Source organism: Phasianus colchicus, chromosome 1, assembly GCF_987193195.1.
Source record: "Phasianus colchicus chromosome 1, bPhaCol1.hap1.1, whole genome shotgun sequence".
NCBI classification, from domain to species: domain Eukaryota; kingdom Metazoa; phylum Chordata; class Aves; order Galliformes; family Phasianidae; genus Phasianus; species Phasianus colchicus.
In genome coordinates, this window is record NC_143436.1 from 192,500,368 (window position 1) to 192,511,437 (window position 11,070).

The 11,070-nt window shown below is 38.9% G+C and overlaps 1 long non-coding RNA gene across 6 annotated transcripts in view; it reads left to right on the forward strand.

Annotated features, from left to right (window-relative positions):
* Window positions 1-10,791, forward strand: part of LOC116230365 (uncharacterized) — a 40,593-nt gene extending 29,802 nt beyond the window's left edge. For 4 of the 6 annotated variants that reach the window (XR_016463476.1, XR_016463475.1, XR_016463472.1 and 1 more), the window contains 2 exons: window positions 9,681-9,742; window positions 10,600-10,791. This is a non-coding gene — a long non-coding RNA (uncharacterized LOC116230365). The remainder of the gene's footprint in view (window positions 1-9,680; window positions 9,743-10,599) is intronic. The other 2 variants (XR_016463474.1, XR_004167209.2) reach the window with 2 other exon arrangements.
* Window positions 10,792-11,070: the final 279 nt, after the last annotated feature.

Sequence of the window (11,070 nt, forward strand, 5' to 3'; positions counted from 1 at the left end):
TGAAAAACTTCACAGTAACATATTTATTGTATGCTGGCAGTCTGGAATGACAATTGGATCCTGAGCTACATTAACAGAGGAGTAACTAACTGGGTGAGGGTAGTGATTTGTTCCCCTCCACTCTGCCTTTATGAAGAGGATTCTTCTATAGTAATGAGACTAGGCCTAAGGTCTCCAACAGAAGAAAGATGTGGAGGTGTTGAAGCTATAAAATTGATCAAAGGGCTGGAGCACCTCTCCTATGAAGAAAAGTTGAGGTAGCTGAGCATATTTAGCTTGGAGAAAAGAAGTCTTCAAGGAGACATCACTGTGGCCTTCTAGTACTTAAAGGAACTTACAGATAAGAGGGGAACTGATGTTTTACACAGGTGAATAGGTCAAGGAGGAATGTCTTTAAACTAAAAGAGTTGTTTTGGTTAGATGTTAGGAAGAAATTCTTTACTCAGAGAGTGGTGAGGAAGTAAAATAAGTTGCCCAAAGAAGTTGTGGATAATCCATTTCTGGAGACATTCAAGGCCAGATTGGTTGGGATCCTGAGCAGCCTGATTTAGTGGTTGGCAGCCTTGCCCATGACAGAGAGATCGCATCTAGAAGATCTTTAAGATCCCTTACAGCATAAGCCATTCTATGATCTATATTATGTACATTTTGTGTTTCTATTTGAATGTTTAAAAGTTTTTTGATGTTTGTCACAGTGTACATCAAGAAGTTTCAGTGGATAAAGCTCAGTGAAAAAAAATGAATATGCACAGTCTCTTATATAAGACCTATATCAGGATATAAGACCTTATTTATAGGAAAAGAAACACTGTAACACACTCATTATTAAAAAAAGGTATAAATGATGACCCCAGGAATTATTGACATAATTTTCCTATGGTAACCAACTCATTACCAGCTTCAAACTTTCTGTGAATAGCTAAAGAACATTCCTTACTTCTTAATACCTTGGATTATTACATTGCAGTGCTGGGCTATCTGACAGCTTGACTGTCCCAGAAGAGCAAAAATGTTCTTGTTTGTCAGTTGTTCTGAAATGTATGCAGGTAAAGGTAAATAAGAGGCTTAATATGCTGTTTGCATTCTAACTAACTGGAAAATTCTCTAAACAATGTCAGAAGAAAGTAAGATATCTCTGAGTATAACTTTTACATCATTCACCTCCAAAATAGCCTAACATTTTTAAGTATAAGATCTTATTATGTTTAAATATGAACATAGTCAATCAATCAACTACTGAATATAGCATTTAATGATCTCATTACAAATTATGCATTAGAATTTATTAATCACAGAATCACAGAATCACAGAATGACCTGGGTTGGAGGGGACCTCAAGGATCATGTAGTTCCAACCCCCCTGCCTAGCAGGGCCACCAAACATACACCTTTACTAGATCAGGTTGCCCAGAGCCTCGTCCAACCTGGTCTTGAACACCTCCAAGGACGGGGCATCCACAACATCCCTGGGCAGCCTGTTCCAGGACCTAACCACCCTCCTAGTAAAAAACTTCCCCCTAACATCCAACCTAAATCTTCCCTCTTTTAACTTAAAACCATTTCCCCGTGTCCTGCTATTATCAGCCCTTATGAAGAGTTTACTCCCCTCCTGGGAGTAAGTTCCCTTCAGATATTGAAAGGCTGCAATGAGGTCGCCCCGCAACCTTCTCTTCTCCAGGCTGAACAAACCCAACTCCCTCAGCCTGTCCTCATAGGGGAGGTGCTCCAGCCCCCTGATCATCTTCGTGGCCCTCCTCTGGACCCTTTCCAAAATCTCCATGTCTTTTTTGTACTGAGGGCTCCACACCTGAACACAGTACTCCAGATGGGGCCTCACAAGAGCAGAGTAGAGAGGGACAATCACCTCCCTATCCCTGCTGACCACCCCTCTCCTGATGGAGCCCAGGATCCCATTTGCTTTCCGGGCTGCCAGAGCGCACTGCTGGCTCATGTTAAGTTTCTCATCTATCAGGACCCCTAGGTCTTTCTCTGCCGAGCTGCTCTCAAGGACAACTCCCCCCAGCCTGTACAGGTGCCTGGGGTTCTTCCGGCCCAAGTGCAAAACCTTGCACTTTGCCTTATTGAACCTCATTAGGTTCACCCGAGCCCAGCTTTCCAGCCTGTCAAGGTCCCTCTGAATGGCCTCCATTCCCTCCACCGTATCGACTGCACCACTCAGCTTGGTGTCATCAGCAAACTTGCTGAGGGTGCACTCCATTCCCTCATCGATGTCATTAATAAAGATGTTAAAGAGCACCGGTCCCAAGACAGACCCTTGAGGGACACCGCTCGTTACCGGCCTCCACCTGGACATAGAGCCATTGACCACCACCCTCTGTCTGCGGCCTTTCAACCAATTGCTTATCCATCTAGTTGTCCACCCGTCAAATCCACCTCCCTCCAGTTTGGAGATGAGGATGTGATGGGGGACCATGTCAAAGGCCTTGCTCAGGTCCAGGTAAATGACATCAGTTGCCTTCCCTTCGTCCACCAATGCCGTCACTCCATCATAGAAGGCCACAAGATTAGTTAAGCATGACCTTCCCCTGGTGAAGCCATGCTGGCTATCTAGGATCACGTGCTCGTTCTTTATGTGATCAAGCATATTGTCCAGGAGGATCTGTTCCATAATCTTCCCAGGCACGGAGGTGAGACTCACCGGCCTGTAGTTACCCGGGTCCTCCCTGCTCCCCTTCTTGTAAATGGGAGTGACGTGACCCTTCCTCCAATCGTCCGGGACCTCACCTGACAGCCACGACTTCTCAAATATGATGGAGAGCGGCTCAGCAACCACCTCAGCCAGCTCCTTCAGGACCCTGGGATGCACGCCATCTGGCCCCATAGACTTATACTCATTCAGTCTAAGGAGGCACTCTCGGACTTGCTCAACCCTTACAGTGGGGAGGGATTTACCTCCTTTGTCCCCACATAGAGGTATGGGGGTGCAAGACTTAGGGACCATTAAGACCATTCTTAAATCTTAGAATCATAGAATCATACAATGGCTTGGGTTGGAAGGGACCCAAAGGATCATTAAGTTCCAAATCCCCTGCCACAGGTAGAGCCACCGACCTCCAGATCTGGTACTAGACCAGGCTGCCCATGGCCCCTTCCAACCTGGCCTTGAACACCTCTAGGGATGGGGCATCCACAGCCTCTCTGAGCAGCCTGTTCCAGCACCTCACCACTCTCTCTGTAAAGAACTTCGTCCTGACATCTAACTTAAACCTGCCCTCCTTGAGCTTAAAACCATTCCTCCTTGTCCTATTACTGCCTACCCTTGTAAAAAGTTGACTCTCCTCCTGTTTATAATCCTCTTTTAAATACTGAAAGGCTGAAATGAGGTCACCCCGCAGTCTTCTCTTCCCCAGGCTGAACAAGCCCAGTTCCCCCAGCCTGTCTTCATAGGGGAGGTGCTCCAGTCCTCTGATCATCTTCATGGCCTTTCTCTGAACCTCCTCCAACAGCTTCAAGTCTTTCCTGTACTGGAAACCCTGGGCATGGATGCAGTACTCGAGATGAAGCCTCATGAGGACAGTGTAGAGAGGAACAATCACCTCCCTATCCCTGCTGGCTGCCTCTCTCCTGTGCTTCTTCTATCCTGGAGCCCAGGATACTATCGGTCTTTCAAGCTGAAAGAGCACACTGCTGGCTCATGTTCAGTTTTTCATCCACCAGGTCCACCAGCTCCTTTTTTGCAGGGCTACAAAAAAAATATCCTTTAAGTGACCTCATCTTTCCTCCTGAAAAATTCTGCTCCAAATTTTTCCAGTAAAATTGCAGAAAGAAAATGAATTAAGCAGCACACCAAACATTAGCTTAACCTTCTAACAATAATGAAGCTATTAAAAATATCAGAACAATTCAGAAAGCAAATGTCAACTTCTTTTCTTGCAGCTGTATGTTCTGGCTTTTTGCGATTTTGAAGAGATCAAAACTTTATGAGGGAGCAGGTAATCCTGGTAAACTAAGGAAACAAAACAAAAAGAAAAACTGTGTAGAGATAAACAAATGAGAGATTCAAGTTAGTAACAACTTCTGCTGGGCATGAGTAGCAGGGGTTGCAAAAAGATTCTGGATTCCATCATTAATAGGTTTAACAACACTAAATACACTATGAGATTTGGGTCTCTGAATACATATGTACAACTTAGCTAAATTTTCTTGAAACCCACAGAATAAATGGCCTCAGAATCAGCCTTGTGAAAATAAATGGGAGAAGAAATTTGTCTTGGGGGAGCAGATCATTTCCATAAAATCAAACATGTTCCTCTCTCGTACATAACAAATAGCAAAATATGCCTTCTGCAGCATGTGAAAAATTGGTAAAGTTTACTGAAATAACTTGTGATAGCATACCTTCTGCTATCATAGTATCAGCAGCTGTTTTTCTCTTTATTAGAAAAATTGGCTGATGAAATTGGGTTTGGATGAAATCAAAGCAATAAAGTGAAGAAGACTGAGAAGACAGAGTTGCCAAGAAGATTTATGCATTTAATAGCCAGAGGTTTATACAATACATTCACATCCATTAAAAAATCCAATCCAGATTAAAAATGTTATAACATATGTATAAATACACATATATGGCATACACAAACACACACATACACATAGAATAATACTGAGTCAATAGGGAGTTAATGCCACAGGAGTTATACATATAATCTTACAGTCTTTGTGCACCTGGCCTAAGAACCCCCCCATTAATGTCTACTTTCCATGGATCTCATAGCACAGTGACAGTGATGATGATAGCTTATATATAAAGCTTCTAAGCATATTACCAGAGTAGTGAGGTGATGTTCCTGCAGTGATGAATAGTTAGAACTCACATGAAGACATGTGAACTATGCTTTTAGATCTTATATAAGTGACATGAGAATGGTTATAATCAATAGCTGTAGAGTGAAACGGGGACAAATAATAAGTGACAATAAATTTAATTGCTTGACACCTGAACATTGAGCATTCCCATGCTTTTTCATAGAGTTATAGTCTCATAGAATCATAGAATGGCCTGGGTTGAAAAGGACCATAATGATCATCTAGTTTCAACCCTCCTGCTATGTGCAGGGTCTCCAGTCACTAGACCAGACTGCCCAGAGCCACATCCAGGCAGAATTTGTCTCACCTCAGGTGTAAAATAATGTTATCTGTTCTAGTTAGATCATTGAACACCCTGTAAATAATAATAATTAAAAAAAAAAACCAAACAGCCACAAGTAGAGAGCTGTTCATCTCACTCTCCTCTTCTGTTGATCTCTGAATAAAATGAAGCTGTTTTTAACATTCAGTCCAACTTAACAGAAGCCTAAGTGACTAGCTTCAACAAGACACTGCTGTAGGATAACTCAGCAGGTGTAAAATAATTCTCAGTGTTCCTTCTGGTTAGCAATCCAATGCTCAGACACTGTTTTGCACTCTTCTTCTGGTCCTGAATTTTGTTTGAATCTTATTCATGAGGGTTCAAAGGAGGGAGCAGGTTTATATGTGCTGTCTATCACAGAGAGGTCTCCTTTTAGCACTGAAGAAGCAATCTAAATTTCAGAATCTAAAACTACAACCCTAATACAATATATATTTTCTTTAGATCTTTATGGTGGAACTAGATGATCTGAGTGTTCCTTCAATCTTAATGATTCTATGATTTAGTGTTGTGGGTTTTTATAATCTCATTTGCAAGTTGCAAGATGTGCTATAGACTCTTATTGGACTGAAATCCTTCTGGTATTTGTAAAAAGAGATTCTGGGAAAACTGTCCATACTTAAGCTTTGATTTTCTTGCCAAATTTTTAATCACTGTCTCAACTAAAATATATATTTTCTGTATTTACACTTAAAAGCTTTTCTTTTAATGTACTTCTAGGTTAGTAAAGAATAATTTTGCCTTTAAGCAGAGTTTTATAACACTCATTTCAAATGTACGATTTTTTTCAGTTCACTATCTGAATTTTTTTTTGTTCTTTCATTTTAGTCAACCTGTAGTATAGCTTGCAGTCAGTTATATCTGACAGGAGATCTGTCTATCTCTACATCTAGACAGGACGCTGTAATCCTGATGTCTGTAACTGAGACTTGTTTTTCTGCAGTTCCTTTGTGGATCTGAGTTGACTAATGTTAAAATAAGAAAAGAATTTCTAGGCTGCAGAATGAAAGCAGATGGGAATGTTTGTCTGCTCCAGTATAAAGTCACTGGACCCATACCTAAGGTCTTCTGTAGAGAGGAACCCAGTACATCTCCTATCTCCTTTCAAAACTGGCAAGTGCTTTGAAACATCTCTAGGATGATGCAATGGGCTAGAAAATACAAGAATGAATTGCAACACATGGAGTATAAGAAAAAAAGAGTAAAAAAATGAATTTCATAAATCTAAAAAATATGATTTGTATTAACTCATTTGATTTTTTAATTATTATTATTTATTTATTTTCTTTTAGATAGGCCCTAGTTTTATACCTACCTTATTAAATCTAGAAGCCCATTGAGCTTCAGAGAAACACTGAAAGTGCTGAAAGCACTATACTTCTCCCAGTTTCATGCATCAACCTTCAAGGCTGTAAAAAAAAACCTGGTGTAATAAAACATTTCTAGAACCACAAATCAGAACTCTTTTGAGGTCAATGATCACCTGTCACTTAATTTCCATCTACAGTGAAGGATTACTTTAGAGAGCCCCTACAAACCCAGATGATATCCCACAGTCTTGGCTTTGACTCTGTTTAGGCTGTTGTACTTTTCTAAAAGTGCATGTGGAATTCAAAATCAAAAATTCAATTTCACTTCCTTGCACTAGGACATGTCAGTTAATTCATAAAATAAACACTGATTGATAAAGGTAATAAATAAGCTAGAGATAATTGGTCTCTGTTTCTATCTTATTTGAACCATAAAATCCAATTTATCATTTGTGATTTCAAATTAAACTAGGGAAGTGAAACTGTATGTAATCACAACTGCTCGTGTTTGTCAGCTGGCATGCAATCTGAAACTCTATTTTCTTATGTAAAATATGACTAGTGTCTAAGAAAGACCCTTTGACAGCTGTCACTGAAAATTAAAAGTCCTTGACAACCATGTCCCTGTTTATTTCAGCAGCAGTGACATGGTTCAAAGGAGATTAGGTCTGGTAAATACGACTTGAAAGTATGACAACTTTGTTAGGATTGCTTCAGATGTTTTAACGGAGGTGCACCAGTGACCTTTAGCCATGAGGAGCCAGTATATTACTTTGTGTGTGCTTGATATGGTTTACTTCAAGTTTGAATGAGTGCAGAATAAATCTGTCTGAATGCTTCTATGTGAAACTCCTCTGTGAACTGTAATAAATGTTGTTCACTGTCATATTCTGGGATGATGGGCTTGAAAACCATGAGATAATGTATGTTTAGTGACTGCATCAAACTTTGCACTTTGAAAAAGTTTTCATAACAAGCTCATAGAGTAAAAATCAAGAGTATCTCAAGAGTCTTGTGTGTCAGTTATCAGATTTTTATTTTATTTCTTTGTTGTTTTTGTTGTTTGCTTTTTTAAAACCTGGCTTTATCCTACAATTTATTGCCCTTCAAGCTTTACGTTGATAGGGAGTGTATGAAGATGCCTCATGAGTTGTAGTCATTCAAAATATAAATGTAATACCCACAGAGTTGACAGGAAATTAAGGTAGATTACTTAAAGTCTCCAAGTACGGAATGAATAAGAATTTCAAACTATGTATAGATAAATGAATAAATCAGAATAGCATTTTTTCTCTTTTTGTTGTATCCGTTTTAATTTTGGTTATGTGCTTTAACTGTCAGTCAGTAATGCTAAACATTACAAGACAAAAGACACTAAAGTATCAAGAGCATTTCCTGAAAATTTGTACTATTAAATGAAGTTACTGCATAAGGAAGGAGATATTGTTACCTCTGCTTTTAACCTCATTAAGAGTGCGTTTAAATTTCAGGGTGACTGTATTGAAAGCCTCTTCGGACTATCGCTAAGTATTTTGGAACAAGCAGTTCAGCAGATGTCTTTCATTGCCTTATTATGAAGCTATGAGAGAGAGGACATTTGAAACAGATAGGACAGAAATATAGTGAGCTATTACATTCAAGCTCAAATTAAAAATAGAAATTGTTCAAGTGCAACAGCGAATCATATGCCTTTCTGAAAACCACAATTATGGCTAGGGACATTCGTCACATTCTTAGGGATCCTTATAACAAAAATAATGAAGAAAGTAGATTTCCACTAAGTATGTGAAAATGTAATATCTCCAAAATCCTTTATTATATGTTTCACCTCTATATTTTCTTATGACATTTTCAGTATCTACATTAACTAGAAGCAATAATTTATCATAGAGTTAAGAATTCTTGTAAGATTATGTGAGTCTGCTAGACTATTATGTTGTCCTTAACATATAAACCAACTGGAGCATTTTGGCTTTAAAACTTTAGTTCAACTCCTTTGTTGGCATCCTGAAGAGAAACATGATTTTTCTCTCTCCCTCACAGACACCTCCCTCAGACACTCCCTTGTTCCTTGTTTGAATAAAGACTTATCTTCATTACAAAACTTCACACAAAATTCTTCTTAGTCATTTCTACACCAGTGTTACTGCTTTTCATTCTTTGGCCTTAGATTTGCTTCTGTATCATGTTGGATACAGTACATTAGATTTAGATTATCAGTGGCCTATTTTGGAAGAATGTGAAATATGCATACCTTCTCAGCTGGGCACGGGCTTTTGCAGTGCAGTCACTGTTGTTGAAGGTTTTCAAGGCTTGGCTAACCAAAAACTGACTTCGTGTAGTGTTGGGGATAGCCTTGCTTTAATTGGGAAGCTATATTAGATATCATCTGAGAAATTCATTTAACCATCACTTCAATGGCTGTTTTGGTTTTGGTTTTTACAAATGTTAGTTAGATTAAGTCTCTAAAAGAATTGTCAGTCACCTCTAATTTAACCAAGTGATTCAATCAGTTCATCTTCCTGAGCTTCTTAGTAGTAGAAAGGCCCTTCCAAAGGGCAATTCATTAAAGTAAAGGTTGGAAGTTGTGCTGAATCTGATAGATTTTGCAACACTTTGTTGACTATTAACTGTAGGACTGTTAGGCACACAACTTAGCTAAACAATGTTGATATTTCCCATATAGAATCATAGAATGGTTAGGATTGGAAGGGAGTTTTAAGATCATTTATTTCCAACCCTCCTGCTATAGGCAGGGACACCTCCAGTAGACCAGGCTGCTCAAAGCCCCATCCAGCCTGGCCTTGAATGCCTCCAAGGAAGGGGCATATACAGTTTCTCTGGCAACCTGTTCCAGTGTATCACCACCCTCACAATAAATAATTTCTTCCTAGTATCTAGGCTAAATCTACCCTCTTCCAGTTAAAAGCTATTTTTCCTAGTCCTGTTCTTACACAGGATATATATCTTCATGTACATCCTGTACTCAACATTGATGTTAAATTCCTATGTAACAAGAACCAGAAATCTATTGTAAAGATGCTAATTGCACTATCAGACAGCCATAGGGCTGAGAAGCAGAACAACATAAGGAAAATCATTTAAGAAGAGCAGTAATCCCCATGTCTGACTCCACCTGTGTCACATCAGACGAATCCTTTTAAATATATATTTATTTATTTCATTTTAAAAACTATGTATATTTCCTTTTTATTTTGTAGGTTTGGTTAAAAATTATGTCAAGCATGAGTTTTCCTTGGTGCAGTTGTAATGACTTGTCCAGGTAAAAGTAGTCATATATGTTAGTTTATCTGACATGTCCTTTCTTTTTTTTTTTTTTTTTTTTTTTTTTTTTTTTTTGCATAGCAACTATGATCATTTGTCAAAGCTCAAGCTTTCTGGTCACAATAACACAATACATTGCATGAAATTAGATTGATAGTGAACAAATTGACAGAAGAGCTGTTCAGAGTTATCTGCAAGAGTTGCAGGAACTTAGAATTTAAGGGAGAGTTATGAAAATGTATAAAAATTTGCCACTGGCAAATACATTTATCAAAGGATTTGCTAGTATTTCAGTGTCTGAGTTAAAACTGAAAAGTCTTCCAGTTATAAAGCATTGTACATGCCTGAATGCCAGGTGTGCTTACTATGGCATAAAACCTCCCTATATATGTTTTTTTTTGTTTGTTTTTTCTATTTCTCATAAAGCCTGAAGGCAGCACTTTTCCAGATGATGTTGCTTATACCCTACAGGAAGCATCCATCATGCCATAATAAGCTCTTCCTGCCTGATTTGTTTCTTATTCATCTGGCAATTCATTCAATGTAAACTTCCAGACCTTAGTAAACAAGTTATTATCTTTTAGCCTGTCATGGTAAATTTGTCTCAGTGTCCTCAACAATTAGTTGATTTGGACAGTACTCAGTACTAATGGCCTTAAGCACTCAAGATAATACATCTTCTGAATATATTGTCTCTTCCTCTGAGGGTAAGCTCAGAAATCTATCAGAATTAGCATTTTAGGCTAGTGGCTTTTTTCATGTTTGCTACAAATCTCTGTTGTGTACTTCTTGAGTTCTGTATATGAATCAGCAACAGTACCATCTTTGTGAAGCACATATTTGTCTGTTCTGCAGCAAACACTGCAGGTTTCCACCCACCCCAGAGCATATCCAGCAGAGAAGAATTCATACAGCCACAAGATAAATCATATTTCCCACAGAGCAGTCTCCAGGAAAAAACTCTTTCTTCAAATCATCAATAGACAAATAAATTGCAGATTTGTTCTGAAACAGCCTACGGTAGCCACAGCAACATGCAACCGGTGTTGTAAGAAACACTACTTTTCAGCAGTTCCTAGTGTTCCTGGGCAATTCTTGAATACCCTGGAGGAAAATGATGTGGGGTACTAGTGTGGTTCTGTTTCCTATGAAAGTGGCTCAATGTCTACAATAGACAAAAAATAGTTTTCCCAAGACAGAAAGAGAGATTCTGAGGAATTTGGGTTTTTTGATCTCCCCTATTTCATCTTAATGAGATATTTTGCCCTCCAATTTATTTATGTAAGAACTGTTGTGACATTCCAGGGCTAGTTCAAAAATTTGTTC